The sequence below is a fragment of the Micropterus dolomieu genome, linkage group LG06, assembly GCF_021292245.1.
Source record: "Micropterus dolomieu isolate WLL.071019.BEF.003 ecotype Adirondacks linkage group LG06, ASM2129224v1, whole genome shotgun sequence".
NCBI classification, from domain to species: domain Eukaryota; kingdom Metazoa; phylum Chordata; class Actinopteri; order Centrarchiformes; family Centrarchidae; genus Micropterus; species Micropterus dolomieu.
In genome coordinates this window covers 16145152-16159343 of record NC_060155.1, presented here as the reverse complement: position 1 = coordinate 16159343, position 14192 = coordinate 16145152, and the positions used below count along the sequence as shown (strand labels likewise).

The 14192-nt window shown below is 41.2% G+C and overlaps 1 protein-coding gene across 2 annotated transcripts in view; it reads right to left on the bottom strand.

The window, feature by feature from the left end:
- The window catches only part of gpc5c (glypican 5c), a 110161-nt gene that overhangs the window by 2661 nt on the left and 93308 nt on the right, over window positions 1-14192 (bottom strand). The gene's annotated exons all lie outside the window — the stretch shown is intronic.

The window sequence follows — 14192 nt, the reverse complement described above, 5'->3', positions numbered from 1 at the left end:
TAGAATTCAGTTGTGTAATTAAATACAGTTATAGCCTCCTCTTGACAGCAACGTGTGTTATAAGTTATCAGACATTACACCCACAGAAAATCTGAAATTTCATAGCACTCCAAGCAAGAGCTTTGAATACCTAACTAAATCACTTCTTCACTGACATAAAAGAACAAAATGTATTTCTCTCTTAAAGCATCTTCCAATACTAATTTTTCCTTTCACACCTGCCACGGTTAAATGCGTATATCTAAATATTCATTGTTTTGTAGAACTGAGAATGCATCAACCCACCCGTACTGTGCAACTGGGTTTGTATGCCCACATGTGTATGCATGTGTGAATGGGGCTAGGCGGGGCTCTAGAGAGAGAAGTGTTTCCCGTGCCACTGGTTTTTGTTGTTCCAGTAGACAATAGACAAAGACATCATTTATCCCAAATCAGATTGCTGTTATTGTTTCAATGGAAATGTGCTGCATGTCATCAGGGAGATGTCAGAAAACAGCATTTGAATGAGCCAACACAACACTAATACTACTCCACTGCAGGCAAACCAACTGGCTAATTAATGGAGCAGATCCATGCCAGAACAACCAATTAGACAACAGTACTGCCAAAGTGTCTTTTTTTCATATAAGGTAGACATTTTAGAATGCATGGTGTTTGAAATATATAAAAAATTGGATGCAGTCGATACCCATTAAACTAATCACCTAACAACTAGTGCATTGCCTGAAGTGCCACCAGCTGGCATAAAAAAGAAGAAATGAAAGAAAGGTTTGTGTAATTTATATCATGTGTTATTTCCTTTACAATGCCTATCATCTGCAGCTGATGCAGCAAACTTTAATAAACTAAAAATGAACCAAAGCTCACACTACACTACACATTCCCTAAGGAAGTATTCTGAGCTCATTAGACCGGGATGAGACCCGGGAAAAGATCCAGAACATGTACAAGAGATTATGTATCCCAACCAGGGAATGTATCCTCCAGTATCCTCCACAATAAGATGGAGGACATGGTGGGGGAAAAGTACGCCTGGGCTGCTCTCATGTGCTGCTGTTGTGATCTGGTCCCAAATAAGTGGCCAGAATTTGAGGGATGGATAAATGTTGAAATCTATTTTGCACTGACAATACGTTTTATAAATAGATTTCAAGCAATTCTTAAAGGTCACATTATTGGCAATAGTGTCAGTGGCGTGCAGTCTTGCAAACAGATGAACATCTGTTGTGGAATGGGGACAGTGAAGCGCTCCAAAACATAGCTTTGTCATTGGCTTCAGTTATACTGAAATGTAATAATGCATTTTGTTATATTTGCCTTGGAGTATTTCTATTAATTTATTTATTTCTATTAATATTGATTTACTACAAAAAGGTTTGTTAATATGGTAAAACTGTTTCATGGGCAGGGAAAAAATAAAACTTTACATCTGGCCACCAATCTCCCATGGGTAAAGCAAAAAGAGATACTGTGATAAGTATTGTTGTCACATAGTTTGGAACTATTTATGTGATGATAATATTTACATATTATTTGATAATAAATATTTATCACATACTAGTGAAATGTTTACCATGATAACTTTTTCAGCCATATCCCTTAGCAACATCTGAAAAGCTTTTGATTATTAAAATAATAAAGTTGAATGAAGCACCAGAATCTTGAGAAAAAGACGTGTATTAAAATCCCTTAAAAACAAGCAACAACTTGAAGTACAAAGAAATGAAAAACCTGGAGGGCAGGAGGATAATGGAATGTGATGTTGTTGTCATAATGAGACAATGTTAGCACATAAGCCGTGCTTCATAAGCTGGCTCATGTGTAAATCCCCCAAATATGGTGAGGAAAAGAAGGGGGAATAAGCAAGACAGAAAAACAGAGGGTGGGAGGGAGTGAAAGATGACATAGAGGGTTAGAAGAGGAAAACAGTTAGTTTGGCTTTTCAGTATGAGGATGGCGATCCATCATCACTCATATCAAAGCAGATGGAATCAATCACCTTGGTCGGCATCAAGGCTATGCAATGGCACATCAACATGCTTCCCCCATTAAAGCAACAGTCAGTGACATATGTTCCCCAACAGCAAAAGACAAATGTGATTTGATTGGTAAAAAGCTTTATAATAGGCGATGAACAGTGACAGCCAGAGAAACAAAAAGAGACAAATAGAACAGGAGTGCTAAGAAGTGTGTACAAGATCATAGACCTTAATGTCTGGGAAGAAGTGTATAAATATGCAAATGTATGGGCTCTTTACTAGTATAAAGAATAGATTGGGGTAGCTGTCATTTGTCATTAAGTCCTGCAGAAGGAAGAGGATCATGTCACTGATATATAGTGACTGTGTTACCTTCATAACTACACATACAGTATAAACGACTCAACCCAAGCCTATAATTTCTTATAGAGGGATGTTCTGTTATCTACCACCTTGTTGACCTCTGTGTTGGCTAAGTGTGTGAGAAATGGTTCATAGTGTCCTTTGCTACTAATGCCTCTCCAAATGGGCAGCTTATGTGTTTGGAGGAGCCTCCATTTCCCAGTGGCCAAGGAGCAACAACAGCTGCTTCTAACAGGCCTGCCCACAGCACTAAAGAAGAGGTGGACCTCACGCTCTAGCCAAGAGGAAGGCGGGATGGGAGGGGAGGCAGAGAGTAAGGGAGGAATAAGGGTTGGAAGGTGAGTGGGAGGAATAACAAATGCCTGGGCCATCATTTCTTTGGTTCTCTGGGCAACCATGTAAATGTTCTAGTGCTTCTCTCCTCCCTCTCTCTCACTTTCCTTCTCTCTTCTCCTCTGTGTTTCTTTTGGTTTGCCAGCACACCGCCACTCCTGCCACACAGATTAAATCCCCAAACCTATGCAATGAAAAGAAGAAAACTATTCTCAAACAATCCTCCCTCTGTCTGCAACTGATAACATTTAGTCTTAGTGTTCCTCAGCGCATCGTACATACTGCAGACAAGAATACACACATACAGACTGGATGAATGCACACAACACACATGTACGTACAAAATCATACACTCCTACACAGAAGCAGTAACAGGCAGAGAGTTTATTAAGGGATTCCATGGAATCCGATGAGTGAACGCAGGAAACTAAGGTCCATATGTGTTGTGCACATGGCCGTGTATGTGTGTGTGTGTGTGTGTGTGTGTGTGTGTGTTGTGCAAGCCTTGGCTGAACACAGAACTGTAATCCACTAAGGAATGGTGCTGCTGTATTTTAGGCATTAGCAAGTTGTCACACTATATGCTATCAAGATGACAATGCAAGTTCTTTTGACTCAACACTGTCTAAATTTAAAATAAGTACCTTTAACCGCACACAGAAGTTACATATGTAAACAGAAGACTTTGACCTGTTTACTGTGGACTTTAAAACACCTGTGGCAGTTTTCAGTCGTCTGCCTGCTGTGTACAATTATAAAGATGGTCAGAAGGTGGAGGCTTGATCTAGGCTAGGGCTCAAACCCCTGCCTTGACCTTAAGGGTCTTCTCCCTGCTAAGCAATTGATGGGAGACGGATGCGGGGAGGCACTTGGGTCTGGGTTTTGACAAGGCCACTGGATCTGGCTCACGGCGATGTTTCATTAAGAGAGATGACCTTTGACACATTCTTTTTTACCACTCACACAGGCAGACACATAAATATAAGCATGCGCAAGGGCAGAAAGATTTACGCAGGCTCATGGTGCATGCACACACACACAGATAAGGTGATGGAAATTAGTAGTAAGATGAAATGTGATGAGTAAGTCACCGCTCTTCAAGGTGTGTGTTCAAGTTCAAGACACGAGAACATGCTTCAGAGACACACAGAAGCAGGGTTCGACTGGCAACAAAAAGCAGCCCGGGAATATGTTGTCAAGCGGCCACAATTTGAATTCAAACTGACCCAACATGTTTGTCAATCAACAAATCATTAATTTAAACAAATGTTAATTGTACTGTTTGTGTTAGACTAATTTATAAAATGATATAAAATGCATTAATTGTCCAAGGTTTTCCTCCCCATGTATGTGTACCAAAAGCACAAATTCGAAGTTGTCTGACTCTCTTTCGGAAATTTTCAGATGATCAGTAATAAGTTGTATTCAATCAGTACAACCACATAAGAGCGCATAGACCATCTATTCTTAAACTATTTAAAAAGAAAACTGTTGTTCAGTGGCATTGGCTGGTCATCACGCATACCTGTCTCCATAGAGACTTCCTCCAAACTTTTCCTGTCTGTCTCAGGGCCATTTGTTTGTCAAAAATGCATAAAACATCATTTTGATGTCTGACATGAGCATTAAATATAGTTGTATTTATAAAATTCATGACCATGTCCAACCTTGACATGGGCAAACAGAGTGTATTATGCAACAGACTTGTCAATCATTCTATTTCAGGTATTTAACAAAACATTATTATTGCTGTGCTGGCTATATATTATTTTGCTTTTGTGGTCTAGAAGAAAATTATAAAATTCACATTTTTATTTTATCCATTTACAGTTGAAGTTGTTGACCATTTTTGAACACTTTTTGAATTTAGCGTAAACTTGTCTTAACATTTGTGCAAGAGTCTGAATAGTTAAACCCTTGGAAACTAAAGCCTCTTTCCTTTTTTGGCACCGGACATCCTCTCTTTCTATCCATGTTTCGCCAACAAGTGCTTACATACTGCTAGATATAACTGACCGAGTGCTAGATGCTTTCAGTTTCAGTTGTGATCTGAACCAGCTATTTCGGATTACACTAGCCATGTCGCTGCAGCTAAGATGACCTATTGAGTATCTGTAAGCTCTATAAGCTAAATAATGCCGGAGCCGGAGAAAAAAACACCAGCTCTCATGGCTCAAGACTGGGAAAATTCCATTACTTCCCAGTTCACGTCTGCACAGAAGTAAAGTTTATCCAACTGTTCACTCTTGTCACAGCTCTGCAAAGCGGCTGAATAATGACACTGCTGATTTTGTGGATAAATCCGCATATGCTGTAAAAGATCTTTATAAAATAGCCTGTCTTTGAAGCGCCAACTCACCATTTTTTCAGATACAGTGAAGTCAGAAATCCTTATTTGTACCATTAGTTTCTGTTATTAACAGTGACAGAGCATTCTCCAATGATCCAACCTGATCTGTGACCTTTGCAAGATATTTGCTATATCCTTTTGAAAGACAGAGGCTCTCTGTTTTACCCAGGTAATTGTGTATACTTATGCCACTTTGTGTAGATATGCTGTGTGATCGCCCTCATTTGAGGTTCAAAACATTAGGTTATGCAATACTGATAAATAGAGGGCTTGATTGCAACATTATCATTATTTTATCATCACAACACAAATTGCAATTGCATGTGAAGTCCCTTAATCTCAAAGTGGTACGTACAAGTCACTTTTTATTCTTGGGTAAAGCAAGCATTACTAAGACACAGAGCTATCAGTCTGCCTCCGATCAGACCTTTGGACACCAATAAAAGACTGATGCTGCTCTTGGTGGCTATGGATCATGGGTGTCCTGACATTGTTTGGCACAGCTGACCCATACTAAAACTCTCGGGGTCACTTTGTTTTTTAAGGCTTCTCTTTCACTGTCTTACACATAGACATTTACCTTTTCAAGCACTGACACAAGGTTCCCTTATCTCTTTTCACACACACTTTCTTACAAAGGGATGGTAAGGTTAGAGGGTGGAGAGAAGGGGAGAATACATTCACACAGTTCATTACTGGTCATCCATCTCTGTGCTGTTTTTGTCCACGACTCACTCTTTATGTGGTGACATGTCAGGCCGGGGCTCCTCACCCCGTCATACTAATCTCCCTACTCCTTATTGTTAGTAACACACTAAATTTGCGCACGCAAACACATACACAAACTCATTTCTCTGGGAACTGTCCCTCTGGTTCACAGGCAACTTATATAGGGAATCCAGGAGTGGTACAGGGTGTCTGGCAGGCCACTCGAGGAGCTAAAAGGGCAAAAATACAGGGGCACCAGTGGGTACACATCTTAGCCTACAGCTAACCTAGCAACGGGCATAGCAGCGTGGCAACTCCAGAGCAGATTCCGTGCAATGGAATCTGCCCAGTGCGATTCTTGGCCGTACTAGACTATTAAACTCCTTGGCAAGATTAAGATTTACTCCCCTACAAACACACACACACACACACACACACACACACACACACACTTACAGAAACAAATAGGCAAAAGGGGCCCTGGGAGGACAGTGACCTCCACCAGGCAATGTGACAGATTCTCAAGATGGAGGGGAATCCTGAGGAGAAAGCAGCCTTTATGCAATAGAGAAGTTCAAGGCCCAGTACAACTCCTTACTCTCACACACAGATGCAAACACATCACATTCCCCAACAGAACACTGATTTTGGATGATAGTGTTCAGCCACACACACACACACACACACGCACATCTAGCACTACACTTGTGTGCACTCAAATACCAGATGCCTCATTGCATTGGCAGGTGTCAGGTTGTCCTTGTAGCCGACAAGCGTGAAGGATGCAGAGATAAACTCACATTCATATTCTTTTGCTCTCTCACTCTGAACACACAGGCAAACACACACACACATACACACTTCTTTGCCTTCCATCCATTATAGTCAAGAGGAAGTGCACATCAGGTAGCTATCAAGAGACACTGTCACCGTGTGTCTCCTGACATAACATTTCACACACGTATCCCTCCCTCTGTCCACAAGCAGTACACAAGTCTCACATTGCATGCTTTCACCTGTTCTGCAGTTTCTCTCTATGATTTTGTGTGCAGTCTTGTCTTGAGTATTGAGAATCCAACGAAACATTCAAACCTTCAGGGCTTGCTGTCGATATTCAAGAGGCACAAGGGGATGTCATGGCTGTACAGAAAAGAGGCTTCAGTGTGAGCAAACTGTCATTAAAGGTGCTACCTGCTCAGTGACACCAAGTAGCAGCAGCAGTGCCCACACAAAAGTAAGATGCAGAGAAATGAATGCAGCCTTGTGTTCCTGTTCCTGTGCTCCATGTGACCGGCCTCCTCTGAATTTATCTGATCTAAGTGATACTTCAACTTCAAAGTGTTTTCAGAAATTTGTGTGGGTTAGAAAAAAAATGTGCTGTGATGTTATAAATGTTTGATTTTGTGGGGGTGAGTCAAATACTTTGATGTAAACTCTTGGCTGCATAACTGACTGTAGTTTTAGAATCAAATTACTTAGAACGGTGCAGTAAGTACGCTCTCAGTGGCCAATCCTATCTGATCTGTAATCAGCTGAAGCAGTGAGAGGTCAGCCCCCGCCCAGCCCAGCCCAGGCCTGACAGTCTGTTCCAGGTTCAACTCTAATTGCCACATCAATTATGAATAAGGGAGAAGGGCTTTGTCGCGCTCACCGCTGGTCAATACGATAGGCCTTTAATGGAGTGACTTTTCTTGATGCATACACATATATAAAGCCACACACAGACTCACACTGCAGGTAGTCAATACAAAAAATGGCTCATTGCTACCAACCTCTCATTATCCAACGTCTCATGCAATGCTAATGCACCTCTGCTATCTGAAGCAGATACTCTGATGGTGGTTTTTCTTTAAAACAAAAGTTTGCATCTTTTGAGTTAGAATCCTTTCATGCTTTCTGTCCTTCTACCCTCACCTAGTCTGTATTTCTCCCTGCATACCAGGCTGAGCTGAGACATAGAGGATCAGACTCATCCCTGCGTATCCTTCTACTGTAGTTTTCAATATCAATGGAATGTCTGCCTTTATTTGCTCAGTGCAGTGCAGGAATGCCAGTTTCTGTGTTAGTAGACAGGGCTAAGCTCCAGGCAAGTCAAGAAAGTCAAGGAGGTCACTCCAGCCCCCCCCCACTCCCACACACACACACACACACACACACACATCCAATAGCCATCCCAACCCCCAGCAGAGAAGCCTGGGTATGTGCATTAATAAAGAAGCCCAAATAAACTAGAGCTATCATTAAGTCACCTCAGCTTTAGGTCTGTCTCTTAGTGTGTAGCCAGTAACAAAATATTGCCGCTAATTCAGAGGTGATTAAATCTGGTCACAATGACAATCAAAATGTTTAGTCTAAGCTTGACAGGGGTCCAGGATGGAATGGTTGTGTTCGAGAGTGTTTTGAACACAATAAAAGTCATATCCATTGGATTTGCAGCTTTCAATAAAGAACACTTTATGAGTCTGGACACCATCTTTAAAGTGCCATTTACTGCTTGGAAACCTGCACATGTTGTAGGGACTTCTTGTTATATTAATGAATAACAGCACATCTGTGGTACTGTAGTTAAGACTTTTATGCGGCTACAATATCACAGCTCTGAGTCACTAGCATTCCTTGTTCCTCTGCTATAAACTTCATAGCAACTAAATTCTAGCTAAACTCGAACATTCTAAATTCTTCAGAGGTAGTAACTCCCACCACTTCCTTTAGTTTAAAACCTGTTGCCACACCACAGAATCTTGGTGTTTCCCAAGCAGGGTCCCAGAGGTGTGCTGGAGAGGCTCAATCATAAAGACCTCACTGACACTGCTTAGAAAGGAAATGATGATGCTGGCTAATGAGAACCATTCTCCTCGATGGCCACATGCCTAGGGAGCCCTTCAAGCTAATGCTCTCAAAGTGCCATAAAAAACACAGGGCAGAATATGCCAAGCTAGAATGAAAAAGGAGACTACTGAAAAGAAAGGTGGAAGATGATATAAAAAGGGATAAATGGGGGGCAGCAGGGAATGGGAGACAGAATGCTGATGTGTACAATAAAAAATGTGTGATATGGTGATTATAATAAAACAGAATATCTGTCAGGTAGTTTAAGTGCTAACAAATGGGTATGAGCACATATTAGTGTAGGATTATCCCTGTAATTGTGCTCTTTGAAGGTTGCCTTTCCACATATTCATTTCACAGGGAATGATACTGCAATTTCTCAAACTCATTCATAGATTTTGCCAAGAAAAGTAATGAGAAAATTATGCAATGTTACTGACAAAGTCAGATAGAACAAATAGATGACTCTGCATATCTGAGTGAAAATGTGACTCACTCCTCTCACATCCATCCGCAAAACAGACCATCTTTCTGCCTAGCCAAAGCCATCTCTGATCCTCGTGTTCCTTCTTCTCCAACCCTCCTCTGCCCTGCGGAGCTCTCACTCAGCCCCTTGAGCTCCAGATGAAAGGCAAAGGGAAATGGCAGTCCTACTGGTAATATCCGCACCCGGATACAGCCACCGCATCTGCTGGCCAGCCGGCCTCTACGCACGCCAGTCCCCAGGACCTAGGATGGGAAGATCAAGGGGTGGATTGGTTCTACCCAGCCTGGCAGAGAATACAAGCACCAAATCCCCCATCCACCCTCCTAACCTCCCTTTCTCACGGTATATTGAATCATAGGTTTATATGTTGCAATCGTCTTCTCTGAACCTCAGCCCTTAACATTTTTTCCATGTTAGTTGTACTTCCATGCCTCTGTTACCTCTTGTGCTGTAAGATCACATCATATAGCTCTATGGTATTACTTCTCCATTATTTTAACTGTCTCAAACCATTTCATTTCCCCTTTTCCTCTACCTCTGCTCTTGTATCCTCACTCAGAACCCAACTTGCAGCACTTCGCCCTTCACCATTCTTTTCTCCATCTTGCATGTTTTCTAACATGAAAGGCAGGTGTGTGCTGGGTCCAGGGCAACGGCAGGCTGTAGTGGGCTTGGGGCCCATCCAGTGTAATCCTGCTAACACTGGTGTATATATATATATATATATATCCTGCACAAGCACAGTTCATTTCAGGAATGTGCTTTTTCTGCCAGAGCGAACAGCTGCTGCACACCTTTACGGCCTTATAGGCTTTGGACAGAAGTTTGCCTTTGACATTCAGGTACAAAAACACCGGCAACCCAAGAACATTATGAGACTGATATGTTCAAAGTTGAATCACTATATCAAGGCCAGGTTCCAGGTCTTTTGAACATTCAAGTGGTACAAACTAGATCTCTATAGAAGGGTTTTTATACAGCTGTGGATAGCAAAATATAAACTGCATATTACACTGGACATTGATAGATGGGGACCATAGATTTTGCTCTGGTGCCCTTCAGCCTTAAATTCAAAATCTGCTGATTGGAGCCTTCTCATGCCATACAGACAGACCTCTCCAAGGTGGAGAGAAAAGTCTGTGTGTGTGTGTGTGTGTGTGTGTGTGTGTTTCCACATAGAGTAGAATTCACAACTTACACTGTACTCCATTTTCTTACAAAGCCTTTTTTTCACAAAACTAGCAGCTGTAGATTCAGAGCTGTGGAGTTTACTTCCCTTGGGGTCAGGTGTACACTCACACACACCCCCACACACATTCGACCAGCTGTTTCCCTCAGTATGTGAGTGTATGCTTGGAGTGACAATACAAGTTAATATATTTGTCCTTCTGTTCAAGACTAACAGAAGCACACTGATCCACTCTTAAATCTTTCAATCTTGTCTTATTTAGATATGTATGTTCTTTAACAGGATGGCAAAGCAAAACAATCATTGCCAGTGGCTTCATTCTAATAGACAGGTTTAGTCACTTAACTGCATACCGTGTGAGCAACGCCGGGGGTGTCTTCACTTTCTTGATAAGCTCACCAGTGTCAGACAGATGGTGTTTGGTACCAAATGAGAATAGTACTTTCATGGCTGTACAATTCACACTTTTTCGCGGCACATCCCTACGGCTCAATCACAGGAAGTGTTTATCCATGCATTTACTTCTACTTCTCCTGGTGGATGGATAACCTGCTTTGTTCGCCTTTTGTTTTTATGACTTGTCACACCTTTTATCACGCATTTTCAATCGTAAAGTCTTTTAAAGTTTTATAAAAGCTAAGAGAAAACTGTATATTTTCCTGCACTTTCATTATATATAAAATAACATCTCTTCTCCTTGATTTGTCTGTTTTTCCAGATCTGCAGAAGGCCGCAACAGAAAACAGAAACAGAAAAGGCTGTGCCTACACTGCCACTGAGATGAGGACAGAGAGCGAGGCTGCTGGACTCAAAGAAGCAGACAGACAAATAAAGTACTGTTCTACCTTTTGTTCCACAGACATTTGGAGTCTCCTCTCTCTTCCTAATGGAAAGATAGTGGTCTAATGTGCAACTGTGGGTCTTTTAGAGATTAATACATTAATAAGCTAGCTACAAATGAATAGCTCTTTTGGAAGGAGCAGCCATAGTGTTCCATGGCTAATACAGTTAATAAGCCATAGACACGCCACAAAATGTACCACAGAAGAGGCTCTTATAGCTGCAGGCGAGATGGGTGATATGGTTCATTACAGATTCACTGATTTATTCTCCTGTTCATGGCTGTGGTCATGGAAGTTCGTACATGACCAAACCCTGTTTAGTTGGCACAAGCATGTCTCCAGGCAAGAGGAGTGGGATCTGAACCAAGCTCAACAAGGCATGACATCATGCATCATGCAGTATGTGAAAAGACACATTCATAGTTTAGTTTTCACATGGTTGTCGGTAATTATTTAGTTTTTGCAATCACTGATCTTCGTTATGTATGTACAAGCATCGGGGTAAGTATGCTCGTGTCCTATGTCCTCGGTAAGACTTCCAGCAGTTCCATCACATCTGAGTGATGATAGAGACAGCGAGTCTGTTCTCTGCAGATTAACGCTGTTCATTAGCTTGGTGATGAAGTCTCTCTTAGCAGAACTGTGGGTGGTCATGCCCCCTTTTAACATGGGACTTGGGACCTCTGCCACAGCTACACAGAGGCAAACAAATACACAGACAGATGGAAGGTAAAATATGCCTCCTAGCCCTATAATGCATTACAACCTCACCCAACTTAGATATTCGCAGACGTTATCCATAATAGTTTAACCAATATTTGCAAAGTCAAAAGAGAATGAGATATATGTAAAAAACAACAACAAAAAACAACCATAACATCTGTATTTCTTGAGGCCAAGTGATATAATGTTACACAATGTCAGATGGACACTGGACTACTTACTAAATTACTTGAAAATTGCTGATATTTAGAAAAGAAACCTTGATCCCAAACTGGTCACCCTTCAAAGAGTACAGCATGTGACTGAAAACTGGAATTAAAGAATGCCTATTACCATAGCCCTTATCCGCCTGAAAGCTGAGGAAATTGGCAAAAAGCTACCCACAACCGAGTTCAAAGCCAGGCTTGGCTGGTGTAAATGAATGATGCGCCAAAAATGGACTGTCCACGCGTCACACGACAAGTATTGCCCAGCTCTTGGCATCAGTCTTCAGAGAAATGGACGATTGTCTAATAATGTTGCCAATGCTGCTATTTGTTTTATAGATAACAATAGGCCAATCACCTTTTTCCATTAGCATTATTTGGTTACTGGGTGACAAATCTTCTTTTGAAAGCTAAAGGGCAGTTGTACAGGCAACATATTTTAAGCACACTCAAAAAGAGGTTTTGTTCTGTAAATCTCAGACAGTGGTTTTGATTGATTATCCCCTGCTGTTGGGATACTGCTGCTGCTGTCAGAGCCCTAAGAAAGGCTGGCATGTTTTATCCACATCACAACAAAGAGCAGGGCAAAAAGCACCTGTCCAGAGCTGTGTGTATGTGTATGTAATGGCTATTGATTGGTGTATTAGCTGTATTGTCATGTGGACAGCTCTCTTGCTACACTTTTCTGAAACTAGAACAATATTTTTACTACTGCAGTAGTAGTAGTAGTAGTTTCACCACTGGCCATTGTCATCCGTAGTATGCTGACTTTGACTGAGCCATTTTGCGTTGTGAGTGTTATTTTGCACATATGCCATTGCAGTGGCCAGTACTTCATAATGGGATTCATTTCTGTGTTAAAATATTTGCATTGACTGTATTGCAGCAAGTAGTCACGTAAAATTGCATCAAGCACTATGTTACATAAATAAAATAAGGATTAGATTACCAAATGAGAAATTGTCGCCATTATTGGAGAAAACTGATGACCTACTTATTGTTTTTGTCTTTGCTGTCCCTTGCAGCAACATGGAACTCACTAGAAAAACAGAAGTGATAGCGTCTTTTCCACAGTCTTGGTTTGTACGCCTCTATACCTGTATATTACATGAGCTGTTAGAACAGGAGGAGGGTTATAAAGACAATGTATTTGACACATACTGTATTTAGCATGTGAGAGAAATGAATAGTTAACACAGGAGAAGACAGGAAAATTATTATTTTTTATTTAACTGTGTCGTTAAAGTGTGCATGCATGTAGATCAATGTCACAATGGGGCAAAATTCCCAAATGTTTGAAGAGCAAGCAAAAACCAATTGATTGACAATGGTCAAAATTACATTTAACTGAACTAGCAAAAATATATAATGCTGTGACCCAAGTCACTAAAAAGAGATAAAAGGGTTGTTGGTATGTGAAAAGACCGTCTTTTATATAGTTTTCAAATACATTTTGGGGCATTTTCACCTTTATTTTGACAGCAGAGACTGGAGAGGTTACAGGTAATGAAGGGAAAGAGAGGAGGGATGACATGTAACAAAGCTCCTTGACCAAATTCAAAATGGGGATGTTGTCATTACATGGTCAGAATCCTAAACATCTAGGCCACCAGGACACCCAAATACCTATTGTATTTAATTGGGTACTCATCATAAGGCACCTGTAAATGTATGTGGTTAGCTTTCTGTGCTTGTGTGCCTTTGTCTTGAACTGAGCCAACATGGTACATGTTACGTATGAAGAGACAGCTGAATCAGCATCTGGCATTTCTGCAGTCTTGTAAAAGATTTTGGCCTAAAAGCCAAATAGGCTCAGCTTACTCCAGGGAGGATCTTATCACTGGGCCTGCCTTCATTGTGTCTGCCTGTTTGCTTTGGATGTCTCAGCTTACAGTATGTGCTGATGGCCTATTTACCAGCCACATGAAAAAAAAAACAACCTTTATACCAAACCTGGGACCTTAATTTTTGCTCCTCCATATTCCTCTCTACTCCCTCCATGCTAGTAAGACAATGCTTCACACAAGACTCCTTTGTTTAACTTTGTAGGTGGAAAAAACCAACATGATAATTAGGGATGATTAACAAAATGCTTCTGCAGGAGATACACTTATTCTCATCAAAGCCAACACAAGCCCCAGCACCTCCTCACTGTGTGTGTGTGTGTGTGTGTGTGTGTGTGT